The sequence below is a fragment of the Rattus norvegicus genome, chromosome 3 (genome assembly GCF_036323735.1).
Source record: "Rattus norvegicus strain BN/NHsdMcwi chromosome 3, GRCr8, whole genome shotgun sequence".
Taxonomy (NCBI): Eukaryota; Metazoa; Chordata; class Mammalia; order Rodentia; family Muridae; genus Rattus; species Rattus norvegicus.
The window spans coordinates 75,854,963-75,882,058 of record NC_086021.1 but is presented as its reverse complement, the minus strand read 5'-3'; the positions used below and the strand labels follow the sequence as shown (position 1 = coordinate 75,882,058).

Genomic DNA, 27,096 nt, shown 5'->3' with positions numbered 1-27,096 from the left:
ACACAGAGAGACCATTTTGGATGTAATAAGCAAAGGCGAGGTTTATTACGGAGACCTATTACAGAGATCTCCGGGCCGACACATATCCCACGCAGGAGACAGAGGTGTCGACCCCGAGAGGCTGGGAAAAAGAGTATTTAAAGGCAGAGGCTGTGAGCACCAGGGGATGGGGGATGTCAAAGGGGAATGTACCACAAGTTACAAGATTGTTTTATGGCTCCAGGAGATAAGGGGACGCCAGAAGGTTTTATGGCCCCCTGGTTCCTGGAACAGAGCTACTAAATCAGGAGAAGGGTAGGGTCTTCAGGTCCTCATTATTTTTAAACGTTTGTCAAAACTGATGGAGCATTTGTATTTGAAACACCTCTGGTTAGGCTTGGGCTGTCCGGTTTCTTGGAGTGCTCTCTGCAGGACACAATGGCTGAAAAGCACAAGTAGGGGCTTATCAGGGTCTGGAGGACATCTGGTTAAAGTATGACTCTGAGTAAGCTGGGGGGACGTCTTTGGATGGTTTATGGGTCAGTCCTCGATAGCCTGAGCTGGATCCTGCATTCCTTTTCTTTATCTTTATGGCCTGTTATTCCTGGCGGCAGGGCTTAGCCCTGAGTTTGTGGCTTTTGGGGCTAACTCTTTTAATTTTATATTTCTAAACCTAGAATTTGTATAATTTTCTTTTCATTCCCGTCTTCTCCTACTAAATAATTCTAATCTTAGAATTTTGATATCAAGTCTTATTTGGTCTCACCAGTTGTCCTAACTGACTGGTACTGTTGTCTCAGGACCATCAACCGCACAGCACCCACTCAATTTTTAACAAAAGCAATTAACCTGTTTGTCACGCAGGAGCCAAAAACTAAAACCAAGAAAATTATTAATAATGGCCCAGCTGTAGCAGAGAGTAGGGTAGTCATCCAGGGAGATCTACTAAACTAGCTCTCGAACTATCTCTGATGTGTTTTTCTGTCTGTCTGTCTTTTGTCTAACCTTTTTTTAAGTTTATTTATGGAGTCTTTAATTACTCCTGAATGGTCTGTATAGAAGCAACATTTTTCTTTCAGTGTAGCACACAGATTCCTTCTTTAAGGAATATCAGGTCTGATCTTTTCTTATTTTGAAGGACTACCTCTGAGAGGGAAGTTAGGTATTCTTGGAGGTCAGCTAAAAAGTCTTTTACTCTTTTTATATCTGAGTCAATGGCAGTTCTGAATTCTCTATAAGCCTTGTATTGTAGGGCAACAACAGATGTCCTTGTGCTGCCCTTGTAGCACCTAGATAGCCCTAGCCCTAAGTAATTCTCAACTCCTTTTTTTTGTCTCTTACTAAGTCTTTAGCATCAGGATTCCAATCTGGACACTATCTGAACCTATACACCAAGGTCATGACTGTCTTTCAGAACTTCTAAACTTATATAGGTTGTGATCCCTGAGGCACAGTCCCAAGAAGTGTTAGGAGTACTAACATATGTAATGTTACATTATTTGTAATAGAAATCAAGCCTATCCCCACACCTATCTCGATGGAACCCAGGACAAACATGACTGAATTTCTCTCTAGGTCCCAGCTCTCAGCCCAAACAGCTAGTACACGGCTGGTGAGGGCTGAGAATTGACGGCTGTCAGGGTGGTCAGCAGCACCAGGTATGGTCCTTTCCAGCGAGGATCGAGTGTCTGGGCTCAGTGTAGCTGCTTCCGACCTGGAACTGATGGGATGTCTCAGGGGTCTCCGGGGCATAGGCTGCTGTCAGCTGTGAGCAGATTTCTTTCTGTATCACCTGTAGGTCTTTTAGCCTGGCACACAAATCATTATTACTATGACATGTTGGTTCAGTAACATCATCTAATACAGTCAGGGGAGCTGAGGCCCCATATAAGATCTCAAAGTGGGTAAGGCTGAATCTGGAAGGGGTATTTCTTGCTCTGAAGAGAGCAAGAGGGAAGGAGTGTCACCCAGTCTGTGCCAGTCTCCATGGTCAATTTGTTTAGGGTCTCTTTTAGAGTTCTGTTTATTTACTCTACCTGTCTTGAACTTTGAGGTCTGTAAATATAATGTAATTTCCAATCGACCTCTAAATATTTGGCCACACCCTGGCTTACCTTGGCAACGAAAGTAGGACCGTTGTCTGACCAGATTACCTTGGGCATTCCAGACCTGGGGAAGATTTCTTTCAGTATCTTCTTGATGATTGCAGAGGCCGTCTCTCGTTTGGTGAGGAAAGCTTCTGTCTATTTCTGAAAAAGTATCTACAAGCACTAGGAGATTATATTTTTCTGGTTTTATCTCAGTGAAGTTTACTTCGACTTTTCATTAAACTCTCTAGGTCTCTTTGTCCTGTTTGTTTGTTAAGCATTTATTTATTGACGTATTTTATACTTTTTTATTGTCTCTCTTGGCTAAAATCTTAAAGTCTATTATATATATTTTAACTATTTGGACAAACTTCTTATCTCTTAAATGAGTCTATTTTTTTATTTGGCAAAGTGAGTCTTTTCTTTGTTCTCTGGGGAGTATAGCTTCCCCTCAAGTGTGCCATTGTCCTTTATCTTTTAAGCAATTTGGGCCTTTTCTAAGTGAGGCCATCCCTTAGTCTAATCCTAGTTCTCAGTGGCTGTCTCTTGCAGGCCTGTAACCAGGATAGGCTCCTGTATAGCCATTTCCCGAGCCACTTTATCTGTTTTGTCACTGCCCCATGTCACTGAATCTCTTCCCTCCTGTTTTCCTGGGCAATGAATAGTACTCACAGTTGTTGGCTTCATCAGGGCATCTAAGAGATGGCAAAGACATCTGTGGCGCTGATGTGCTGGGGGGGTAGAGGTTCAGCCATTCTAGATGACATTGTGTTGTCCACCATGGCAGCACCCACTTGTCTCTGACCTTCATTCATGAAGAGAACTGTTCCTGTCTGTGGACAAGGTCCTCGGCTTTCAGCAGGGGTCAATCAGCCAGTCGCAGAGGTCTTTCCTCCACCCATGTGCTTCTGTCAGTGTTTGACACTCGTGCTGTGGTGGCTCCAGGTCCGGATTGGGCAGCAAGGTGACCAGATTGTCCCCAACCGGTGGAGAATCTAGTCCATGGCAGCTGACCAGTAGTCCCATCTTTGGACACTCTATCAGCCACTCTATCACAGTTTAAGTCCTGGATTGGGTGATAATTGTTAGTGCCCGGCTGGCAGGAACGGTGTGTTCCAGGCAGAAAAGCACTAAGCCATTTATCTCCCAGCATCAGTTACTGGTGTACTGAGACAGGTCTTAAGCTCCACATACACAGTCTATAGATATGTACACACATGGCCTCATCTAGCCATTTTAGCCCACGCAAGCCAATTTGGAGAGCAATTTTCTCATGAGCAAGGGATAGGGGCAGTCAGGGATGACCATGAATTAGTGGGTGGGTTACCCGGCCCACGCCAAGGTCCACTGTTCTTCGGGCAGTCCATAAGTATTGTTCGTTGTCAGTAGCTCCTTGCACTCAAGGTCTTTGGATATTGGCCCACAGGGGGGCATAGGAGCACAGAGCATTGGGTCCCTGTATCCACAAAACAACTGGGCGGGCTTCCCTTCTATCTCTGTGTATAGCCAGCACCAAGAGGCTCTCCAGTGTCCCCTCTTGTTCTTTCTGGGGCAGTCCCTGACCCAATATCCTTTTTCTTCGTATTAGGCACACTGATCTTTAGCCAGGAATTCTCTTCTGTTGTCAGGTACTATCTTCCTAGGTTCCCTAACTACTGTGGCCAGTATATGTTCCTCTCTTGTCTTTTATCTCTCTTTAGCTCTCTAACTTCTTTTTTTTTTCTCTTTTCTTCCCTAGCTTTCTGTTCTTTTTACCTCTTTCTTTTTTAACCTTACTTTCTCTGTAACTTACACTAACTCTCAGCAACTTAACTTAACCCTTCAAATTTTTGTAACTTTTTTTTTATATCCTTTCTTTATCTTAGCCAGATTGGTGGGGCATTTTCTAGCCCCTCAGAGACCCACCCTTGGAGCCTGGCAGCAGACCTGGCACTCCCTACCTTTAGGCGTCTGAAGAGAGCAGGCAGAAGTGAGGGCCTTCTATCCATCTCTGGAACACTTTTTCTGGCCTCTAGTAGGATTCCGTCTTTCCTCGGTGGTAAAGAAGACCTGTAACAGTTACTAACAAGCATCTCAAATGGGATGGTGAGAAAACAAGGGAATCTTGAGAATAGAGGTCCACTGAAGAGGGCAAATAGCATTTAGTCACACAGCTAAGCCAGGAGGCTTTCTTGGGACAAAAAGACCTTGTGTCTGTGAAACAGAAAAGTGAGCAGAGGGGCAGCCTATCTGTTACCGGCTGTCTCTCTGGACTTAGATTTTCCCTTAAGGAGTACCTTCCTTTAGTGCCAGCTCAGTGGCTTTATCACTCAAGAGACCCATCCTCTAAATGACACTAGGCTTCCAGTAAGAACTAATAACAAAAGGATGGAGAGACGGTTAGAACCTGAGTGTTAGATACTAAGCAGCTGACAAAAGAATTGTAACCAGTTCACCTGGGGCTTTCAGGACCTCAGTAGCAGCCCTTTACCAAACTTTCTCAGTGGGCTAAAGGCCCATGGAAAAGAAAACATTAATCCTGACCTTGGCCACAGCCAAAGCCTGAATTCTAAATTCAAACTGGCAAAACAAAACAAAGTTCTTTACAGTTTGTTGTAGATTCTTTGAAACTATTTTAGGGGCTTCTCTGCCCCCCAACCTGGGACATTTCTACCACAGGGGCAGGAACTGGCTGCTGTGGGGATAGGATCAAAGGCATTCTCCATGCTAATGATGACCAGTGAGAAAAGTAATTTAATGCTGGAGACTGGCTCCTCTCTTGGAATAGGGCCAGCAGATAAGGCAGGCTCCTTAAAGAACTTCTCTTAATGAGCACCCTCTTTCTGTGAGCAAGAGTTGAAGGTCTGGTCACTAAAAGCAGAAATTCCTTTCTTGTTCTTGTTTTTCTTAGAGTCCTCTCCCACCTCACTCGCAGCCTTTTTAGATTATTCTTTATGTAGCATTTTTAACACAGCCTGTCCCTTTTTTATAGCCTGTTGACAGCATTTCTGATCTTTTAGGCAGCTACGCACTAAGTGTCAAACCGGCTGAAACTCCGCCTTTAAGATTCTTTGCTCTCAAGCAAAATTTAAATCCTTTTCTAGCTTATCTCAGCTGTCCACTGTGAGATTCCCAGAGATGGCGAACCAAGGTGTAGTAATTCACTAAGAAATCTCTCTATAGTGTTTCTTTTTACCTTAAGCCTTTTCTTTTTAAACAGCTCCTGAAGAGCCAGAAAAATTGGGTGAGACTTGAGAAGTCTCCATGCTCGCTGTAGCAGCTCCACAGCTAGTTTCGCTCCCCCCTACTGTGTGTTGCGAGCACAAGCACAGATAAAACACTATGTTTTAAAAAATTAACGTTGGCTATCAACCAACACACCGCCACTAGAGCGGGGTCTATAAAATTAAGTTTCTTACTCACTATACTTGTTTCATACCGGAGGCCTAATCTGGGGAACTTTTTTATTTACGAGAGGTTTTGTCCTCAAGGTTTTTGTTAATGTCTGTTTACACAACTGTTAACAGCAGCTAGGCTGATCAAGGGGAGTAAAGGGAGGGGCCTCTCTCCTTGGGGAGGAGGCTCAAGAGAGAAAGACAAAACTCCCTGGCAGAAAACAATTTCTCTCAAGCAAATTATTTTTAACTCTTAACTTAAGCACCAAGAGGACCAAGTAAAACTCTATGACGAACAAAGCAAACAGTTTCATGATTTCAAACACAGTCGTCAGTCCAAGATTTTAAACACAGTCGTCAGTCCAAGATTTCAAACACAGTCGTCAGTCTAAATTTAAAAACGAAACAAAAGCCAAAAAGACACTTGACAATACCACAGAAAACAAGCCAGACAAACAATATCAAGACAAAGCATCTTATAACCAACTTTCACAGATGCCTGGTACCTTCAGTACGTGGCCCAAACTGCAGCTTAACCTTAGCTGCTTTTGGGATGAGATGGACCATCTGATTCCACCTCCCAACAGGATTCCAGAGTGTCCTCTTGTCCTAACGACTAAGCACACTTGTCCGTGCCTATATTTAAATAGGCAGCCGAACTCGACCTCTGACGGAGTGGGATTCCTCGTCCACTCCCGCCTAGGTAAAAGGAGCATTCCATCTCCTTTGTTCCAGAAAACCAGAGTCAGGTCCTCCTGACTGTCCATAGTCGGGCTCTCCCGACTGTTCTCCGCCCGTGGAACGTCTTCCAGGGGCTGCAGCCTTGCGGGCCCGGGGCGTCCCCCCTTCCGCAGCCAGGGGGTCCTCACGGACCACAAAGGCAGCTGCATGAGTGGGGATACACATCCACTCTCCTACAGGGCAGGAATACACATCCACCCTCCTAGCACAGGGCAGGAATACACATCCACCCTCTTAGCACAAGGCAGGAACACCCATCTGCCCTCTTAACACAGGGCAGGAATACCCATCTGCCCTCTTAACACTGACCAGTACTAAGACACACATATATACACACACGGCGGAACCAAAACAGAGACAGACACAGACTGACAATTGCGGCGCCGCTCACACAGAAACACTCAGACAAACATCCAACTCACCTCCAAGGGGTCTTCGGAGTCTGGGGTAGTCGCGCAGATCCCGGACGAGCCCCCATAAATATGAAAGATCCCACGCAGAGAGACCCTTACTCAAGTCTTGGGAAATCGCGGACCCCAGACACAGAGAGACCATTTTGGATGTAATAAGCAAAGGCGAGGTTTATTACGGAGACCTATTACAGAGATCTCCGGGCCGACACATATCCCACGCAGGAGACAGAGGTGTCGACCCCGAGAGGCTGGGAAAAAGAGTATTTAAAGGCAGAGGCTGTGAGCACCAGGGGATGGGGGATGTCAAAGGGGAATGTACCACAAGTTACAAGATTGTTTTATGGCTCCAGGAGATAAGGGGACGCCAGAAGGTTTTATGGCCCCCTGGTTCCTGGAACAGAGCTACTAAATCAGGAGAAGGGTAGGGTCTTCAGGTCCTCATTATTTTTAAACGTTTGTCAAAACTGATGGAGCATTTGTATTTGAAACACCTCTGGTTAGGCTTGGGCTGTCCGGTTTCTTGGAGTGCTCTCTGCAGGACACAATGGCTGAAAAGCACAAGTAGGGGCTTATCAGGGTCTGGAGGACATCTGGTTAAAGTATGACTCTGAGTAAGCTGGGGGGACGTCTTTGGATGGTTTATGGGTCAGTCCTCGATAGCCTGAGCTGGATCCTGCATTCCTTTTCTTTATCTTTATGGCCTGTTATTCCTGGCGGCAGGGCTTAGCCCTGAGTTTGTGGCTTTTGGGGCTAACTCTTTTAATTTTATATTTCTAAACCTAGAATTTGTATAATTTTCTTTTCAATACTTATAAAGAGCAGTGTTCCCTGAAATAACAGCTGTCTCAAGTTTTGGCGTTGTTTTCCTCCTCGTCCTGATAGAAAACTTCGGAGCTATGCCAGAACGAGAAACAAGGTTGGATTTCCTTGGAATTTTGCCTGTTCCCCCACTGCACTTCTTTTAAGTACCTCAGTTTGATCCACACATATCTCACAGAACCCATTTGTTCCCTCTGCCCCTCCCACCCATACTGTGGTTGGACTCTCTGCTACAGTGTGCCATCCAGGTGTCGCCTGTTTTTGGTGTTTTGCAATGTGAGCTACTACTAAGGGTGAAGTGTTCTAGTCCTAAATGATTTTTTTTTCTTTTCTTTTTTTCAGAGCTGGGGACCGAACCCAGGGCCTTGCGCTTGCTAGGCAAGCGCTCTACCACTGAGCTAAATCCCCACCCCTCCAAATGATTTTTAATAATTACCGTAACACACCTTCAGTTAGGTCGTCCAGTTTAAGGGATAGAGAAACACATGAATGACATTTTTAAAAACCAGGGAAAAACAGTAAGAGGACCTTTCTCGGACAGTTCTCCACATGGAAGCAGAATCATGTGAAAAGAAGACTCGATTGAGAGAGCTACCCATAGACATAACTAAGGAAGAGCTTGAATTGGGATCTTGCTACGGTTTGGATCTGGAGTGAAGCCCCAAAGGCTTCAGTGCTAAAGGCATAGTGTAGGAACCTTTAAGAGATGGGTCTTGAAGAAAGCTGGAGCCTGTCCTTAAAGTAGATAGTAGAATCCTCTCTTTGCTTCACAGCTGCCCCGAGATGAACAGCTTTGCCTATTGTGATACAAAAAGCTAATAGAAGGTCAGTGTGAAAAAATTCCTAGGGGTGAAGAGGTGGCTTAGGGGTTAAAAGTGTTGGCTGCTCAGTCATGTCGGTGGGAATTAAGATCCTAGCACCCACATCAAACTGTCTAGGATACTTACTGCTTCAGCTCCAAGGGATCTGGCACCCTCTCTGGCCTCAGTGTAAACACGCACGCATGCATGCACGCACACACGGATGCACTCACTCACTCACTCTCACTCACGAATGCACACACATGCGCACACACTTGCAGAGAGAGAGAGAGAGAGAGAGAGAGAGAGAGAGAGAGATCTCAAATCTGTGCTTAAAAAGAAATTAACCAATTAGCTTTAAAGGGAATGCTCTAGTTTGTTTTATTCTGAGCTGGGATCTTGCTGTGTTTTTCTGACTAGTCTTAAATCCCTGATTTCAAGTGACTCTCTTGCCTCAGCCTTCTGAGTAGCTGAGATAGACCACGGTGCCTGGTTTGTAAAAGGCATATTTGGTGCAGTTGGAGAAATTTAATTATGATTGCTAGAATATTAGAATTAGGAGAAGAATATTTTAATAAAAAGGAAGCTAATTACTACGGTGGGGGAGCTAGTTAGAAAACAGGCTGAGCCTCTAGGCATAAAAAATCTTTTTTAAAAAAGAAAGTATGCACTACTGCATTCCTCTACATAGGACTATCTGGGATGGTATGAGCAAAGGGCTATACTATGGGTGTCTGAGTAGTAACAGTGTTTTTATCTTGGCTTGTTAGAGTCTATACTGCTCAAGGACCTGCCTGCCTTTATATAACAATTTGTGTTTAAAAATTGAAAATAAATTACCATGTCTCTCTTTGCTGCTAATAAGTCAATTATAGTATCTTTAGAAGGTCCCACAAGTACATAGTTGAATAAATGAGAGGTGCAGTCACATGGCTTCTCAAGAGCAGGGAGTGCAGTGGGGTTGGTCACATATTGCTAGTATGTACCAGAATGCCTGGCAGCTAACGCAGAGAATCAATATTTAATACAAGACAAGAAATAAAAGAACTGGATTTGTTGACAATCATCTTACCCTGCTGGGCAGTTACTCTCCTTCATGGTACTGATGTGTTAAGATGTCAGAGTTTTAGATTAGTGTTTAGGAGATGGCTCAGGGTGGAGTCATTCACTGCACAAGAATAACAACCTGAGTTCAGGTCTCCAGAACACAACAAAGCCAGTCCACTGTTGTAGGAGTCAGTAGTCCCAGAACCCGGGAGGCAGATGCAGAAAGAGCTTGGTGACTTGCTGGCCACCAGCCTAGCTCCAGGTTCATAGAGACCCTGTTCTAAGGAAATAAGCCAGAAAACGAGACCAGAATACACAGTGACCTCCCCTGGCCTCAGCATACACATGCACGTACACACACACACACACACACACACACACACACACACACACGAGAGAGAGAGAGAAAGAGAGAGAGAGAGAAAGTGAGAGAGAGAGAGGGAGAGAGAGAGAGAGGCAGAGACAGAGAGACAGTTGGTTTTGAATCAGTTTTTTAAGACATTAGCCACAGTTTGCAGATTCTAACAGTGGATCTTTGGTAGACCATAAGCAACCCCAGCTATTTTTGTTCCTGTTCTCTAGAGAAACAGAATCAAGGGGATGGGTATTAAACTAGATTATATATATATGATATAGATATATGATACATATCATATATATGATATATATCATATATAAGATATATATAACATATATCATATATAAGATATATATATAACATATATATCATATATGTATGTGTGTATGCATGTATATATATATGTGTATGTGTATGTGTGTGTGTATGTTTGAGTGTGTGTGTATGTATATGTGTGTGTTGTGTATAAATTTGGGCATACACACACATAAATGTGTCAGCTTAAAATAGTAACAGGAGAAGAATCACACCTGAGAGCTGAGAACCCAGTAGTCACTTGGTCCCTGAGGCTGAATCCCTCAGCAGTCAGAGTATCCCCCAGTGAGAGACAACCAGTGGTTACTCAGTCCACAAGGCAGGGTGCCTCAGTCGTTCCAATCTGCTGCCAGATTGCCAGTCCCTGGAGAGTTGCTGAGCCCAACTCCATGATGACAGCTTGGAAACTCTAGTTCTAATGAGTAAAGGAATCACCACCACCATCATCATCATCTCCACCACTATCATCATCTCCACCACCATCATCATCCCCACCACTACCATCATCTCCATCATCATATCATCACCATCATCTCCATCATCATCATCTCCATCACCATCACCACCACCACCACCACCACCACCACCATTATCATCACATACACATACACACATACAAACACACACACACACACACACACATACACACACACACACATCATCATCATCATCATCATCATCATCATCATCATCATTGGCGGCGGCGGCAGCACCAGGACAAATCAACTCCATGGTAAGAGGGACATCCAAGTGAGCAAAAATAGAGATGATCTCTTTTCTGACAAATCCTTTTTTTTTAGCCTGACTTAATTCATGCAATTCTCTGCACTTGAATGCCTTTTCATACTAAGAAATCCTCAGTGTCATTTATGGCCCATCTTGAATGAACTTATTTACCCCCTAAATTCAGACTAGCTCTCTCCTCATGGTGTGTTCCTGGATCAGTTAGCTCCTTCATTTCTGGTAACACCACAGCCATCACCATAGATTTGTCTTTCAGTTGGGCTAAAAGTCCTGTTTTTGAAGGCCGAGGGATATAGCTCTGTGGTAGGACCTGGAGGGGTCTGGTGTGATAGTATCCTCTCGTTTAGAACGTGGGTTATGGTGGGGACACGGTGCTAGTGTCTTGTCAGGAACAAATCCCCTGCTTCAGCCTCCTATTTTCCCACGTAGAATTTCCCCGCATGTTCCTGAAGAGGAGGAGGAAAATTTAAAATATTGCTGATTTGAATTAAATGCATGCACTGAATAACTTCAGCTACTGTGGCTCTATTTCTGACTCATCAACGTGTCTACTGTGTGGTGATTTCTAGCAGGTAAGCTACAGATTTGAGCATTTAAAAAAAACACAACCACGGGATCAGTTTGCCTTCTTCATATTGCTGGGGCGAATGCTCAAATGGAAGGTCCTGAGGACGTCACCCGAGTGAATTTAAATAAATTCGACCCAGTGGAGGGAAACACGTGGGGAATTATTGCCCACGTCAGTCACAGTCTGAGTCAGGATGTGCTGCAGGCAAGTTGGCATTTTTGAAACATCACAGGCAGCAGAAAAGTGAGCTCCTGCCAAAAGAAAACAAAAACAAATACCTACGGCTAAAAACCAATCAAACCAGAAGCAACTTACTTCAGCAGAACCCGCATTCACACGTTTCATCTGGGTTTTGTTAATTGAACTGTCATCCGTAAGCAGCTCATGAGGAAAGGGACACTTCTCTTCATCCTGATGAGTGCGGCCTTATCTCCCTGCCCATAACCTGGGAAGGTCTGGCTCCCGACGTGTGCATGACAACCTTTCCTGACTAGATCAGATAAGGGGTCAGTCCACACGGTGACCCCATCCTAATGTAGCACTGCCAGGACTGCAGGAGAACTGATGACCTGTAGGCAATGTATAATTCCACATAATAGGGACCCATGATGTGGCATTTTAGCAGGAGTTCTGCTCATAAAACACACAAAGTGGGAGCTGGGCTGAGCCGATGAACAGATTGCTGTCTGGGAACTGGCAACTGCAAAACACAATGCTCGTGTATTTGCAGATCAGAATGACAGCTGTGGTGTGTGTTTGCAGCTTGTCTAGCTGTGGTTTGGTAGTAACAGAGGGTGGACACAGAACAGCTTCTCAGTAGCTGGCGTTGAAGGGATGCAGATTTGTCTGAGCTCGATGTTAATAGGGAGTGGTAGAGTGTTGGCTTTCTACCCTGGGTGGGAATCAGGAACTCTACAAAAAATATAAAAGTCCAAGCGCCACTATGTCTTCTTCAGAGCTGAGTTTCAAGGGATCCTGATACACAGTTTGAGAACTTCCTCTTGAAAGCAATGTCTGATAAAACTAGGCTTATTGAACGCTGGGACAGATCCTGTGGGAAGTTGAATGGTTACCAGACTCAAATTGTACTGATATTCTTGTGTCTCTTGAATTGGTCCTTATTGTCAAAATCATTTACTTAATGAGGCAAGGTTTCAATGAGTAGCTCAAGCCAATTTGGAAGTTAGAAGTCACTATGTAGCCCAGGCTGGCCTTGAACTCACGATTCTGCCTCAGCAGCCCCAGGTAACAGGAGAGTGCTACCATGCTTGGCCCATTTTTGAAGCGAGCTATTATCTTGGAACTGTTCTTGGGGCTGCAGAAAAGTTGCGTGCAGTGCCCATGCGCTCTTCACTCTGGTTTCCGATCGTTCATATCTTAGAGGAACGTTAGGCCTTTGTCAAAACCAGGAAGCCTACATTTGTATCACGAACCGAAGTCCTCACTCCTTTCTGATTTCATGACCCCACCCCCCCATCTCACCGATTCAATCCCACAATCCCATACCACAGCTATTTGTCACATCTTCTCTGGCTTATGACTATGTCTTAAGCTTCCCCGTTTTTCATGACCATGACAGTTGCACAAAGCCTTGTTCAGGTATTTTAAAGAATATACTCTATTTGGGCATGTCTGCCGTTTTCCTCATGATTATGGATTATGGACTATGGTTATTGCCAGGGTTATGGGTTCTTCGGAACAACCCTAGAGAAGAGAAGTTTCACTCTGTCAGATCAGGATTATGTACTGTGAACACAGCTTACTGTTGGCCACGCCAACCTGCCTATTTCCAAGGCTGTCGTCTACCTTTAACCAGACAGACTCTGGGCTTGCGGGGTATTGGTTTCTTATGCAAGGATTGAAATGTGGACACACAGAGATCTACACAGTAGCCATGAAGCTTTATTCAAAAGCAAAGCCATGGTACAAACCAGAAAGAAATAGGCTGGCAAGAATGCTGGCCACCACATGAGGGGCGATGCTCAAAGGCTCAGACTGGAGGCTTCCTTTTATGGTGTTCAAGAAAAGGACCTGTCTGGTTGCTAAGGGCTACAGTACCAGGTGGTTGTCTGTTTTGATTGACATGTCCCTTCCCATGATTCATCTAATTTCAATGATTATATATATATATATATATGTCAGTTGGATGGGCAAAGACGGTAAATAGGAGATTCTCTCTAAAAATTCACTGCAGTTATGCCCCAAACCAATTTAGGCTGGACTTGCTTCCCTAAATCCTACCTGAATATTACTTAAGTAGGACTGGATAGAAACCATGACTGACAGTTCTTAAGGAGAGGAAGAAGTTATTTCATTGTTTGGAGTGGGTGTGAATGTAGCTTGATGCAAGCGGGTGTCCTGTGTTTTGGGGAACTTTGCTAGGAGAGGGATGTGTGTGCATAGTACATGCAGGCAAGGGTCCTAAGCTGCCAAGTCCATTGTAGAAGAGGTGTGTGTTCGTCCCCCATTCCAAGAGGAGTCCCAGATTTCTAAACTACTCCCTAGGCTTGCCTGTCTAATTAATAGTAAGTTACTATTTGCCTTTTCCCGATGAAGCAAGTCCCTATGTTTAGGCATCCTTAAGGAGTGAGGAGCATACATTTTGGGGGAAGAAATATTATTTAATCATATTTATTTAATAATTATTTAATTAAATTAGTTAAATCAATTAAATAAATTATTTAATATTTATTTAATAATTATGTAATAACATTATCTGTCATTTATTTATATCAGCACCCTCCCCATATGTTTCTTTTATACTTAGCACTGTTATTCTTTGCTGGTGGAATGAAAACTGGCAGGTTTTACTGCTTAAGTTGTATGTGTATCCCCTGGTCAATCACTCCTTCCTTTAATTCTGGAAAACCACTAATCTTGTTTCTACTCTTATGATTTCATAATTTTGCCCTTTCCAGATTAGAATCATACAATATACAGCCTTTTAGATCTAGTTTCTTTCATTTAGGGAAATTTATATATGAATCCAGATGTTCATGCCTTTTAAGGTGGAGGAGTAAGAGTTCAAGGCCAGCTTTGGCTGTACAGTGAATTTGAGGCCAGCCTGGGCTATGAGAGAACCTGCCTTAAATTAATATATAAATAGACCCTGTCTTAAAATTAATTAATATATAAGTCATTTTTTAAAATGAGAAAGAGAGAGGGGGGAGGGGCCAGGTATAGTGGCAAGCACCCGTAATCCCAGCACTTGGGAGGTGGAGTCAAGAGGACTAGGAATTCAAGATCATCCTCAGCTACATAGCAAATTAGAGGCCACCCTGTGGTGGTTTAAATATGCTTGGCCCAGGGAATGGCACTATTAGGAGGTGTGGCCTTGTTGGAGTAGGTGTGGCTTTGGAGGAAATGTGTCACTGTGTGGGTGGGCAATGAAACCCTCCTAACCAAATGGGAGAAAATCTTCTCCTAGCGGCCTTCAGATGAAGATGTAGAACTCTCAGCTCCTCCTGGGCCATGCCGGCCTGGACGCTGCCATACTCCCTCTTTGATGATAATAGACTGAACCTCAGAAAGCCAGCCACAATTAAATATTGTCCTTAAAAGAGTTATGGTGGTTATGGTGTCTGTTTCCAGCAGTAAAACACTATTTAAGACACACCTGGAGCTATATGAGACCTTGTCTAAAAGTCAAACAAAACATTGATGTGCTGTGTATCCTATGTGCTTCTCATCTAACGGCATTCTACTTTGTTGCCATTTGCCTGTTGAAAGATACATAGTTTCCAGTTATGCCATGTTTAATTATCAATGAAGCTACGATAGCAATCTTGTATATGTTTTGGTGTAGACATAGATTTCTTTTACTTGACTGGAGAGATTTGGGGGGATGTATATGGCTAAGTTTATATATCTCTGTACAAAAAACTGCAAGCTGTCTTTTTGTTTTATCTATATGGGTGTTTTTCATATGGGGTTTTATCTATCTTGGTTGCTTGGTGCCATGGAGGCCAGAAGAGGGTTGTCATACCCTGGATCTGAAATTACAGATGCTTGTGAGCTGCCATGTGGGTCTTGCGGATCAAACCCTGGGTCCTCTAGAAGAGCAGCTAGCGCTCTTAACTTCTGAGCCATCTCTCCAGACACAAGTGTCTTTTAAAGTGGCTATTCTTGGGGTCGGACAGATGGCTCAGCAGTTAAGAGCACCCATATGATAGCTCACATCGGTAACTTAATTCCATGGGGTCCAATACCTTCTTTTGACCTCGATACACACATCAAGGCAAAACATTCACATACATTAAACAAACAAACAAACAAACAAACAAAATAAGTAGCTTTACTTGAACCAGGTGTGGTGGCATATGTCTTTAATCCAAGCACTACAGAGGCAGGGACAGATGCAGGGAGATCTCTGTGAGTTTGAGGTCAGCCTGACTTCTATAGCTGATACAGGTCATCTGGGGATATTAGTGAGGCTGTATTTATAGGAAAAAAAGAAAGAAGGAAGATTCTGTATGAAATGGCTGTACTGGTTTACATGTCCTCTTGCAATAAATTAGCATCCGTTACTCAGCATCCTTAGCAACCTTTGCTGTTTATCACTTTGTATGTGTATGTTGTTGTTGTTGTTGTTGTTGCTGCTGCTGGTGTCAATGATCAAACCAAATGCTTTGAGCATAGGCAACTGCTGCACCAGTGAACCACATCGCCGTCTGTTTTCGGGGGGTTGACTATCCTATTAGGTGTGTAGTAGTATCTGATTTCCATGTCCCAGATGATCCATTCATTAAGCAGCCTTTCACGAGTTATATGCCATTGAAGTGTCTGTTCAGACCCTTTCTTATATTTAAATTAGGTTGTTTAGGTCTGTATTGTTAAGTTTTATAGGTTATTTGTATGTTTTGGATATGAATCTTTACCAGGAATCTGACATAAATAGTTCTCCAATTTTCATACTCCTAACGGTATCATTACAAAACAAACCTTTAAAATTTCAATAAAGTCCAACTTATCATATTTTGCTATTAATATAAAAATTGAACATGAAGGTTTTTCCTCTTAGATTGAGGTAGGGTCACACCGTGCAGTCCTGGCTAATCTTTGAACTCATGGAAAGCTACCTGTTATTGCCTCCTGAGTGCTAGGATTAAAGGCCCTAATTGTCCACTGCCCATCTTAACATCCCATTGTTCATGACCAGGTCTGTTTTTACCTAAAACCTTTATCGTTGAAAGTAGCCTGTCTGGCTTTTTGCAGATGAAAGGATCTGCTTAATGCAGGCTTCCCAAATCCACCTCTTTCAACTGTCTCCCGTGCTGAATACCCCAGCAACTTTGTCTGACTCGGGGGCTGTGGCTTACATTGATTATTACCTGTGGGTCCTTTGAAGATGAAAGGTACAGGCAGAGCCCAGTCATTAGTGCAGCAGGAACTCTGATGACCTTCTCCTGGTACTTACCTTGCTTGCTTGATGGGTTGTTTTGATTTTTTTCCCCCCTTTATAATGTGAAGACATGAGACACAGCCGCACCAAATTCTGTCATGTCGTGGAATAAGCTGCCGGTTGCTCTGCGTTTCTGAGTGGTGGAGAAAAGCTTATTCTATCATCTTGGGCTATTTATTTTTCCTTGACCCTTGTTCTGTATGGTAGGACAGTGTCAATCATGTTGTTCAAGTACAATGTATACAGCGGAGTGAGAAGGCAGACGCTGAAGGTCTCTTATCTAAAGGCCACACAGTGTGTCAAGGGACTTTCAGGGGACAAAGGGCTTGAGAAGACATTATCTCTGGAGGTGACTGAAAATCCCAAGGGGATTCTTTTGTTCCCTGTTAAGATGAACTCTTTCCTTCCATGATGTTGTTAACAAGTGATTTTTCCCTTGGAGGATACCAGGGAGGCATGTCTAGGGTTATGCAAAATTCTCAGCTTGTTAACTATGAATCAAGCCGTTTCCTAAGAAGTATACTGTGAGCCAACAAGATGGCTCAGAACATCAAGCCTGACCCCTGGGACCCCCAACATGGAAGGAGGGAACTGACTCCCCCAGGTTAGCTTCTGATAGTCTCCCATTTACCCCTGTGCCCCTGACCTTTCCCCTACATAAATAAATAAGTAGTAATAAAAATAAAAAAGAAAGTGTTCTGAAATATGACTGGGTGAGAGTGGTGCTATTTATAAGAGAACAGTGAATCTGCTCTAGCGTGGACAGAACATCATTTGTGGACGTTGATACACGGCTTGTTAGTAATGCTGTGATTACTGATGTAACCAAGTATCACAAATTCATTCCTCCATAGCCAGAATGAATTGGGGAGAGAAAGAGCCGTTGTGAGGGACATGGGGAACTGGACATTTCAATGCTTTTCTAAATAGCTGGCTACCAGTGTTGTCAAAATACGGCTTCTCAAGAAGAGCTCAAAAGTCCTCATAAGAGGTCCATCAATTTTATCAACGAATTACTCATGTTTTAAATACTTTGTGGGCCAAAAGAACCAAGGACCAACAAATATATCTTGCAGATGTACTTAGAGGGAAGGCTGGACAGACATATATGTGATCATTAAGGGCCTCATCTGTGATTTAGATAATCTTCTACGTTACCGTTGTGGTTTGAAATATGAAATGTCCCCTACTCGCTCCTGTGTTTGAGCACCCAGTCCCCAGCTAGTATCAGTGTTTGGGAGGGTTACAGAAACACCAGGAAGTCCAGCCTTGCTGGAGGAAGTCTGTCACTGTAGGGCAGGCTTTGAGGTTTTATAGCTGGACTCTACTTCCTGGTGTCTTTCTGCTTCCTGTGTGTGTATGAAGTGTGATTGTTCTGCTTCCTGACTGCCAGGAGACTGCTACCTCCTTTGAGCTGGTCACACGCTCCCGCTGCCATCCCTTCCTTGCTGAGGGACTGTATCCCATCTGGAGCTGTATGACAAAATAAACTCCCCCCAAAACTTACTTTTTGTCAGGTCAGGGTATTTTTACCACAGCAACAGAAACGCAACCCATACAATGGCTGTGTTAAAATCCTCAGTGTCCGTTAACAATCGTATTAGCATCTTAAAGACGTCAGACATCCTGGCAAAGGACATTACCACGTATGCTGCAGAGCAGTGACAAACTCATTTGATTCTCAGGCAAGGGCTTTTATTCTATTCTTTTAGGGGAAGGAAGAGAGAGACTGTGACTTGACTCAGTCACAGAAGCTGATGTGTAACAGAACCAGAAGTAGCAATTCTGACCCCAAGTCTAGAAACTCCCTCTACACCGACAGACAACTGTAAGGTAACTGTGACTTCTGTGTGCTGGGTGACTGCTGTGCCTTTATATCTCCTTTGACAGTTTCTTTGCATCAGCCCTCACCATCAGGGCATTGTTAATTCCTGGTCGGTATTATTAAACTCATGTTACAAAATCAAGGCCCAGAAAGATTAAGCAATTTACTCAAGATTCCAGAGCCAGCAAATGGCCAAACCTGAGTTGAGATCCCCACATGTTGATTCCAAAGCCAGCGATGCTTTTTGGCCACCCCAAGACTCCATTCCATTCCTTTTTGGAATGGAGACAGAGTTAAGGGCCGGGTCTGTGCTTACACTCCCACCTATCCTTCCAGGCTGGCAGAAGGAGAGTTGAGGCCAGGGCTTTGAAGAAGAACATTGAGGCTACCTCGAGGCTTTGTCTTGTCTTATTTCATAGTCCCACATGGAGCCAAGTAGGGAGGCAGAGCCACGGCTTTAATGTTATTGTCTTCAAAAATCTCTGAACTGGCTGGAGGAACGTCTGTAATTACAAATATATTTTAGAAAAGTTTATAGGTTTTCATCTGAAGCATTGGTGACAATATTGCTATGTTAGTGTTTCTAAGAGATTGTCCTGGGAAGGCAGGAATCTGGGAAAGAAGGTAGCTGCATCTATTCTGTAGGTTTCCACCAACAAATGGCTTAGAATGTCATACAGCCTCTGAGGCCAGTAGCCAAGATGTCTCCACTTTGCTTTAACTCGCCCACTTCAACTGCTGAGTATTTCCAGAGTGCAGTCTACCCAAACTGGCAGAAAAATTAACAAGATAAACTAGTTGCCAGCAACAACAGGGATCAGTGGTGGAAGCAACTGTAATGCTTGAGTCGTAGGTTAAAACTCTTGTTCCAAACGTAATGGTAAAGATAAATAGACCCAGGCATTGATGTCTATGGTACCACCTTTGCAGAGTTTCATTTGCTAAGGACAAAGGGCAGAAAGAAATGGATGCACGCATGCTGACTGGCTTACCCTCAGCTCAGTTTCTCTGCCCTTACACAGTTCAGGATTCCCTGCCTAGGGAATGGTTCCGACCACAGTGGGCTTCCTATGATCTTCTCACACCAATGATCTTAACTAAGATATGCTCACAGGCAAACCCTAGGCAGGCGATGCCTCATTGGGACTCTCTATCCCTGTGAGTCTGAGTTGTGCCACATTGACAAAGCTAATTACCACAGGAAACAATATCTGAATAATTCTTAAGTAATTCGTATTCTGTTACTTGTTAAAAAATACATAATATTCACACAACCCCCCCTTACAACTGGGAATCCAGTTGGGTCCTCATGTCCTCGGGTAAGTTCTCTCCCGCTGAGCCACCTCCCAGCCCCTTTCATTTCTTTCCAACTGACTATTGAAGTCTCTGAAAGGCGGCAGGTATGTTACCAGAGCCTTCCTCCTGGCCAGGCAGCAAGAGAACTCACTACTTAATGAGATGCTTGCTTGAAGTGCTTGTTCACCAGTCTGTCATGTTAAGATAATTTCCCACTAACATTGCTTAAGGTTTTTATTAAGTAAGCTTCCAAAGTATTGTGAGTGAGGTTTTGACACATTCCTAGTTTTTTGTTTTTTGGTGTTTTTTTTTTTTTTTAACTTGTGATGGTACTTTTTTTTTTTTTTTTCAAAAAAAGAAGTTAATCTATTTTAGATTCTGAAAAATAATCACTTGGGTACTACTACTACTGCTACTACTACTATTACTACTACTGCTCCTACTATTTCTATATTCAACTTGTAGTACAGTATTTCATTGTTTAGAAAATTGTGACTCTATAGCTGAAATCCCTGTGTAGTTCCTTTTTAAATTTACTGGATTTAATGATGCCTCCTCGCCTGTTGCACTGTCTCCCTGATGGAAGTCATATATTTAATTGCTTCTGTGTCAGCAACTAGAGAGCGGGGACCGGGTCATGTTTGATTTTCTGTCTTTTGTGTCAAGCGCAATGCTTTAGGACATGGTGGGCGCTTGATGAATCTGTGTTGAAGGATGGGAAGGACAGCGTTTGGGCACACTTTCTTACGATCCGATTTTACCCACACTGTTTGACACCTTCCATATATTATCTTCATAACTCAGTAACTTGGTCCTGCTCATTTTACTAGTTCCCATGGAGAAATTCCATTATCGATTTCAGTACTATAGCCAAATGAATCAATGAGAGATGAGTGCACCAGCATGGATATAGCTTAAAGGTGTTAAATCAGACGAAAGAGTATTGGTGTAATCTGGGTGGGTTTACCCCAGGGCTGTGTCTTAAATGCTCGGTGCTATCAGAGAGTGATGAGGTCTTAGGGGGTGGGGTCTGATGAAGATTCGTGGTCCCTAGAAGTGCGCCCTTGAACAGTATTGGGAGATGTTGGTCTCTTCTCTCTTTCATATCTGGACCATGTTGTGTTTTACTGTATGTTTTTGCCATGATATGCTGCCAAACCTCAGGTCCAAAATCAATGGGACCTACTATAGATTGAACCTGCGAGCCCAAAGACACCTTTTTCTCTTTGTGCTTTAATTCCCCGGCATTTTGCTATGATAACAGAATGCTGACTAACATCGTGCTTTAAAAGTATAAATCTGGGTGTGACGGTGCATCACTGTAATCCCAGCACTTGGGAGGTGGAGGCAGGAGGACCCCAAGTTCAACATTATCATAACCCCATTACTCTTAGCAAGTTTGAGTCCAGGAGATAGATGCTGGCTTAAAACAAAACAAAACAACAACAAAATCAAACAACGTCAGTTTTGTCTGTTGCCTCTACTGACTCTGTGTAACCTCTCTGCACGCCATCCTTACCAAGGGGCTAAAAACCGTGTGAATGACACCATGTGGCAGGCTGCCCTGTCATTGACTTCTGATTTGGTTTGACAATTCAAGGTGCTGGTGGGAACCCGGAGAACAGCAGAATGCGATTCAGTCTTTTTGGTTTTATGACTTTTGCTTTTTCCTTCTGTCCCTGGCAGAACTTTCAGCATGACATCACCAGCTGCAGGAAGAGGGTGACTCTGTGGCTATTTGAGCAGTGCCACGCTGATCTTAGCCACCTGAGGGGAAGAGACCTACCAAGCAGGTGCTCTGACCTCAGCCTCCTCTGCCCCTTGCCCCTTGCCAGTGCTTTGCATTGTCCCAAACCAACCAAAGCCAGAGGCCAGGGCAGTCTGGTGAGGTGGTTTGTACTGCCCAGTTTCTGAGCACTGGAGGAATTAACCTGGAGGCCAAATGGAGGAAAGTATACCAACACCACTATTTTTCTCTAGTCCTTTGGAGCCAATCTCAGTGCTAAATCCCTTTGCACGAAATACGTTGAGTTGTTACTACTTTCCTTATTGGGAAACAATTAATTCACTCTAGTTTATGGATAGAATATCTGTAGCCAGGAAAATAATGATTTACATAGGGACAATAAATCTCATTTGAGATAATGTTTCCCTCTGGGTGGAGGAGAACAGAACAGAATTGGGGACAAGTCATACATACATCATATGTGTACAAAACATTTAATTTCTAAAACTACCAGGTAAATATATTATTTTTTCCACCAGGGTCTGTATTTATTAGTTTATTTTTTCATTTGATAGAACTAATCATGAGGGTGTATAATAAAAACTAATGAAATGTCACTTAGTTAATTTTCTGTTGGTGTGGTGAAATTCCCTGACAAAGGCAACTTAAGGGAGAAAGGGTTTGGCTCACAGTTCACGTTCCAGTCCAGTAGGATGGGGAAATCACAGTGGCAGGATCTTGAGCAGGTCACATTGTGTCCACAGTCAGGAAGGAGAGAGAGAGAGAGAGAGAGCCTATTAGCTCACTTCTTCCTTCCAGTCCAGGACCTTAGGGAATGGTGCCACCCACAGTGGGCAGGTCTTAAGGTAACCCCTGACAGGCAAGTCCAGAGGCACCTCTCTCAGTTAGTCCTAGATCTCACCATGATGACAGCTGAGACTAGATTAACCATCACCAAACCGGAGGATGTGGATTCTGGCTCTGTAGTCTGTGTGTAGTTGAGATAAATTAAGGTACTGAATTTATTGTAGTCTCTGCATCCTTGTTCATAATAATAAGGGCAACAATGTCCACCTTATAGGTCTATTGTAATGATTAATAGGAATCACATATGCAAAAATCCCAGCCTCCTACTTAGGCCCTCAATGAATCACAGATGCCTTCCATGTGCATATTAGGAACAACAGGGCTTGCTCATATAAACTGCCCCAGTAAAGCATAGGCCGCTTTCTCTCTTATTTGAAAAAGCTACATGAGTTTCTACTCTAAATACAAGAGTGACAGATGTTCAATGCAGAAAGTTTTTTTTAAATGTGAGAAACAAAGACAAAAATTAAAATGTTGTTGTGAATCTGACAAAAGGTTTAAATGCATATCAGTGTTGAAGACTAGACCAACACTGCCTGTCCTTTGTAACATACAATGTATGGTAAACCTTTTCCCCTGTTGGGTGTCCTGTGACATCACTTCTGGGTCTCTTAATATTCTAGTGGGGTGACTTATTTATTGATTATATTGACTGTGGGAATTTTGTTGTTGTTTCTTCAATGTTTACTTGCTACGAGCAATGCTGTAGTTGGCATCCTCGTTGATATATCTTTGATTCTTTGGAGGAAATGCCTATAGAAATTTTAGTTAAATATTATGCATGTTTTATGACATTAAATACTGAAAGGAGAGAGAGAGAGAGAGAGAGAGAGAGAGAGAGAGAGAGAGATTGCATATGAGGAATACTTTTTTCCCCAAAAAATTACTTTAGGAAAGAGTAGCTGGAACAGACATGGGTCTGCAACAGTGGATTAACCATACTGGTGAGTAAAGAACACTGGGATATCCCATGGAGGGGAGGACTTGCCCGGGCCATTGGAAGCAAATTTTAACAGGCTGCGTGCAGAGAGAGTCTAATTTAGTTGTTGGTTTCTATCTAGAATCAACTAGATGTAGACACCCGCTGGAGATGATGTGGTAACTAGATCTGTGGGCTTTCTGAATGTAGGACTCATGACAACTTGGTTGGGCAGACAATGGAGTACAAACCATGTGCCACAGCTCTGGTTGGACCTTGGAGGCAGTTTTCTTGTGTCCTGGATACTCACTTTGTACCTTTTCTCCCTCTGGTTTACAGGGTCTGCGGTCCACTCTCAACTGGTCAAAGGGGGAGAAGAAAGATGCATATCAGCTACCAAGGCCTTCCACCCACTTGTTAATTAATTTCTGCAATAAAAACCCACTGGCACCTGCCAGCGTCAGTCTACAATGAGCCAATGAATTTGGAAAATAATTAAAGTTAATGAGCTGCTCTTCTGATAGGATCCGGAAAACTTAACAGCCATAATTAGTGAGAAGTGCAAAGAGAGGAAGTGTCTCTTGCTGATAAACAGGACTTCTCCCCTCAGTGCTGATAGAGAATCCTGCCCATATGTGAAAGCCACGCTCCATTGAGTCAGAAGAGCGTCGCTGAGTTTACAAGTGGAGAGCGAATGAAGGCCAAGTGCTAACCTGGAAAATGTTTCTCCAAAGCTGAAATATGAGATCTGTCTCCCTAGCTCCCAAAGCCATTGTGTCGGAAGGTTGGTAAGAACCCACGACAGTCTCCCCTGAATGCCATGAGCCCCAAAGCAGGGTGCCCAACTCTGTACCTCTACGTAAGAAAAATAAGTTTTGGAACTAAGGTTATGGGGGAACTGGATCCTAAATGGAAAGAGGATGTCTGGGAGTTCAGTTTGTCTGGATGCTTTTGGTAGAAAAATTTTGACTACACTGCAGAGTCGTCTAGCAACATGGTCTAGGATCTGCCTTGGTGGCCCTGAGGAAGCCATGGTCTGACTGGAGCCTCGGGTGTGTTCTGTTGTGAGATGATTAGACATAGGGACAGTCAGGTCTTCTTCAACGCATCTTAATGGAACTGAGTTCATTTTAATTCACATTCAAATGATTCCATTATACATCAAAGCCTTCAGCTCACATTTATAACCAAAATACCCTTCTTTCAAAATAAATGTATTTAGGCTTAAATACAACAGATCATTAAACCTTAGTGCAGATAGAACTTGGCTTTGCATTAACGGGAACTTCGAAATACTGAAGACAATTTTAAGGTTATTGTTTTGGACTACAGCTGTCGATAGTACTTTGAAATATAACAGATTCCTTCAAAGTAGGGTTTATTTTTTGTTTTGCTTATTTAATTAATTGGTTCTTGAAATAATGTCGTGTCCCCACCACCACCACCCAACCTCCCCAGTCTCTCTGCTGTGGCCTGCATGGCTTGAGAGATCTGACGGGGAGTAACAGGACGCTGAAAAAGACAGACACAGTAAGGTAAAGTTGGGGTCAGCTGGGCCATGCCATGCTTGGAGATGAACCAGCAGCCATGTTTGTTCCATGGAGCATGAACAAGGGAGTGGGCTACCTGGTCACAGTATGGGGGGATCTGTAGGGGAGCAGTCTTGGGGAGGTGGGGTGGGCTCTGTCAGTCAGATGGGATGGGAAAGCTCCATCCATACTGCCTTGCACACATTGTTTTGTTCTTAGCAAACTGTCAACTGTCTACACCTTTACCAGGAGAAAGCCCTTGCCATGTCCCTGAGCCTGACCCAGGGAAGACCGTGCTGTTCCCATGAGTCTGAGGCATCTGTGTCCCTGACGTGCTTATGTCACAGAGGCTAATTTATAGGGAAGCAGGCTCGCTCACCCACCTCCACATCCTACCTAGCCTGGCCTTAAACTTGAGGCAACCCTCCTGCCTCAGTCTCCCAAGAGTTAGGATTACAAGTATGAGCCCCTGCACCTGGCTTCTGAGGTTAATTAATTGGTAAAAAAAAATAATCATTATTATACTCCGTGCATGAGGAATCAGGAGAATTCTGCCCACTAATCTATGACCAAGGCTTCCTTAGCATCTAGAGTTGGTTTTATGTTAGGTAAAAGCACTCTGTCAAACTGACCAGGCAGAATGTCTTTTAGAGGAATTTCTTTTCTTTTTTTTTTTCTGCTCTGTGTCTGAGTGTTCCTTTATTACGGTAACCTTTTCTTTCACTCTGAATCACAGTGTGACCATTTTTGGGGTGGGGTGGGGGAATCTTTTCAACGATAAATTTCAAGTCCTGTGCTACAGACGGTATGCATTACTCAGCCGAGGGGACAGATGGATTGGTGCCCAAGCTGGCTCACATGCCGTCAGTGGATATTTCCTGCTGCATTTTCTTTCAAAGGAATAAAAAAACGTTACACTCACAGCAGTGCCCACCCAGCAGTGGCCTCTGGGAATTTCTTCCTTCCTTGTGCCCTGGGATTTCCCAGGAGCAGAGATCACAAAGATGAGGTCTATGCTTTAAACAACCCTTGGATGGAGTCAGAAATCAGAACTCTAGGCTACTCCACGTTATCCTGTGACGGGCAAAGCCTCCCCGCTCATCACAGCCAGGCTGGGGCCGTGGGGCCACCTCCCCCAGCAGGAGCTCAACGTGGGACTGCGATGACTGTACCTCGTCCTCACGTGACTCAAAAGTGAGTTTGGGGCTCCCTCGCCCACACAACAGGTGGATACTGAGAGGTGATAGGACAGTGGATAGTTTGTGATCTCACACCCAGTGAGGTGACCATCCTGCAGGAATACTCGCTCGCAAGTGCACCATGATGCCCACGGTGGACCAGTCACTGTCATGATTGTTTTACATGATTAGCTGACTGATGGTGTAACCCCAAGGTAAAGACTGTTCTCATACCCTCACTTTATATATATATGGAACATGTTCTGCTTTCTGTGGAGCTTGTCATAGCCTCTGTGAGTGCAGGCGATTCGGCTCACCCAGTATTTATGCCCTCAGCTATTGTTCTGCATCACTTCAACGTTAACAGCCCTGAAGAGCCGGAATCAAAGGATAAAACGTGTACGACTGTTTAAATTTACAGCTACTTTGTAAATGTACAGAGGGTAGGCTACGTTCTCTGAGTCCCCCATAAACACTTGTTTCCTAATTGTTCAAAGAATGAGATAGACAGAAATGACCCACAGTTTGTTCGAACTAGGGACAACAGAACGGGCGCTGTTGGTGGTCCTGGGGTTGGGAGGGGAAGAGAAGACCAGTTTTAGCTTAGCCATGAAGTGAGGGGGGTAAAGTGTCAGTCTAAAGCAGAAAGTTCCTGGCTCCAGTTGCCTGAGGCGGGGATGGGGAGTCCTCGGTTAAGCTAAGACTTAAATGTTAAGTCCAGGCCTTACTGTGGCCATCCAACCCCGAGCTCGCATTTAGAAGGTATCGAGCAGCAGCAGAGAATTACCTTGAGGGAAATCAAGGGTTCTAAAGTCTCCGGTCATTGTGTGTTTTTCAGCAAGCAGGGATAGGGAAGTTAATTAAACCTAGGAATTGAATTTTTCTTTTTAAAAGAAATGGCCATTGAGTGTTAATCAGCTGTAAAGAACAGAGCAGAGAGCCAAGGGGATCCATAAAAAACCTCTGCCCTGTAAGCACAGTTGCTTCACCTCTGACCTCCATAGCTGAGGAAGGATTTGGCTCCAGCGATATTCTCTGGGAAGCCAGCAGCTTGAATTGCTGCCATGAGCAAATGAGTTTTCTCTACCGAGAATGAATTCTCCTGAACTG

The 27,096-nt window shown here is 43.8% G+C and overlaps 2 long non-coding RNA genes across 2 annotated transcripts in view; one reads left to right on the top strand and one right to left on the bottom strand.

Annotated features, from left to right (window-relative positions):
• The window catches only part of LOC134486102 (uncharacterized), a 31,476-nt gene extending 4,980 nt beyond the window's left edge, over positions 1-26,496 (top strand). The window contains exon 2 of the long non-coding RNA XR_010064805.1: positions 23,619-26,496. This is a non-coding gene — a long non-coding RNA (uncharacterized LOC134486102). The remainder of the gene's footprint in view (positions 1-23,618) is intronic.
• LOC134486101 (uncharacterized) lies at positions 15-7,398 on the bottom strand. The gene is made up of 2 exons (XR_010064804.1): positions 4,007-7,398; positions 15-2,899 (listed from the first exon to the last, which is right to left on the bottom strand). It is a non-coding gene; the product is annotated as an uncharacterized LOC134486101 (long non-coding RNA).
• Positions 26,497-27,096: the final 600 nt, after the last annotated feature.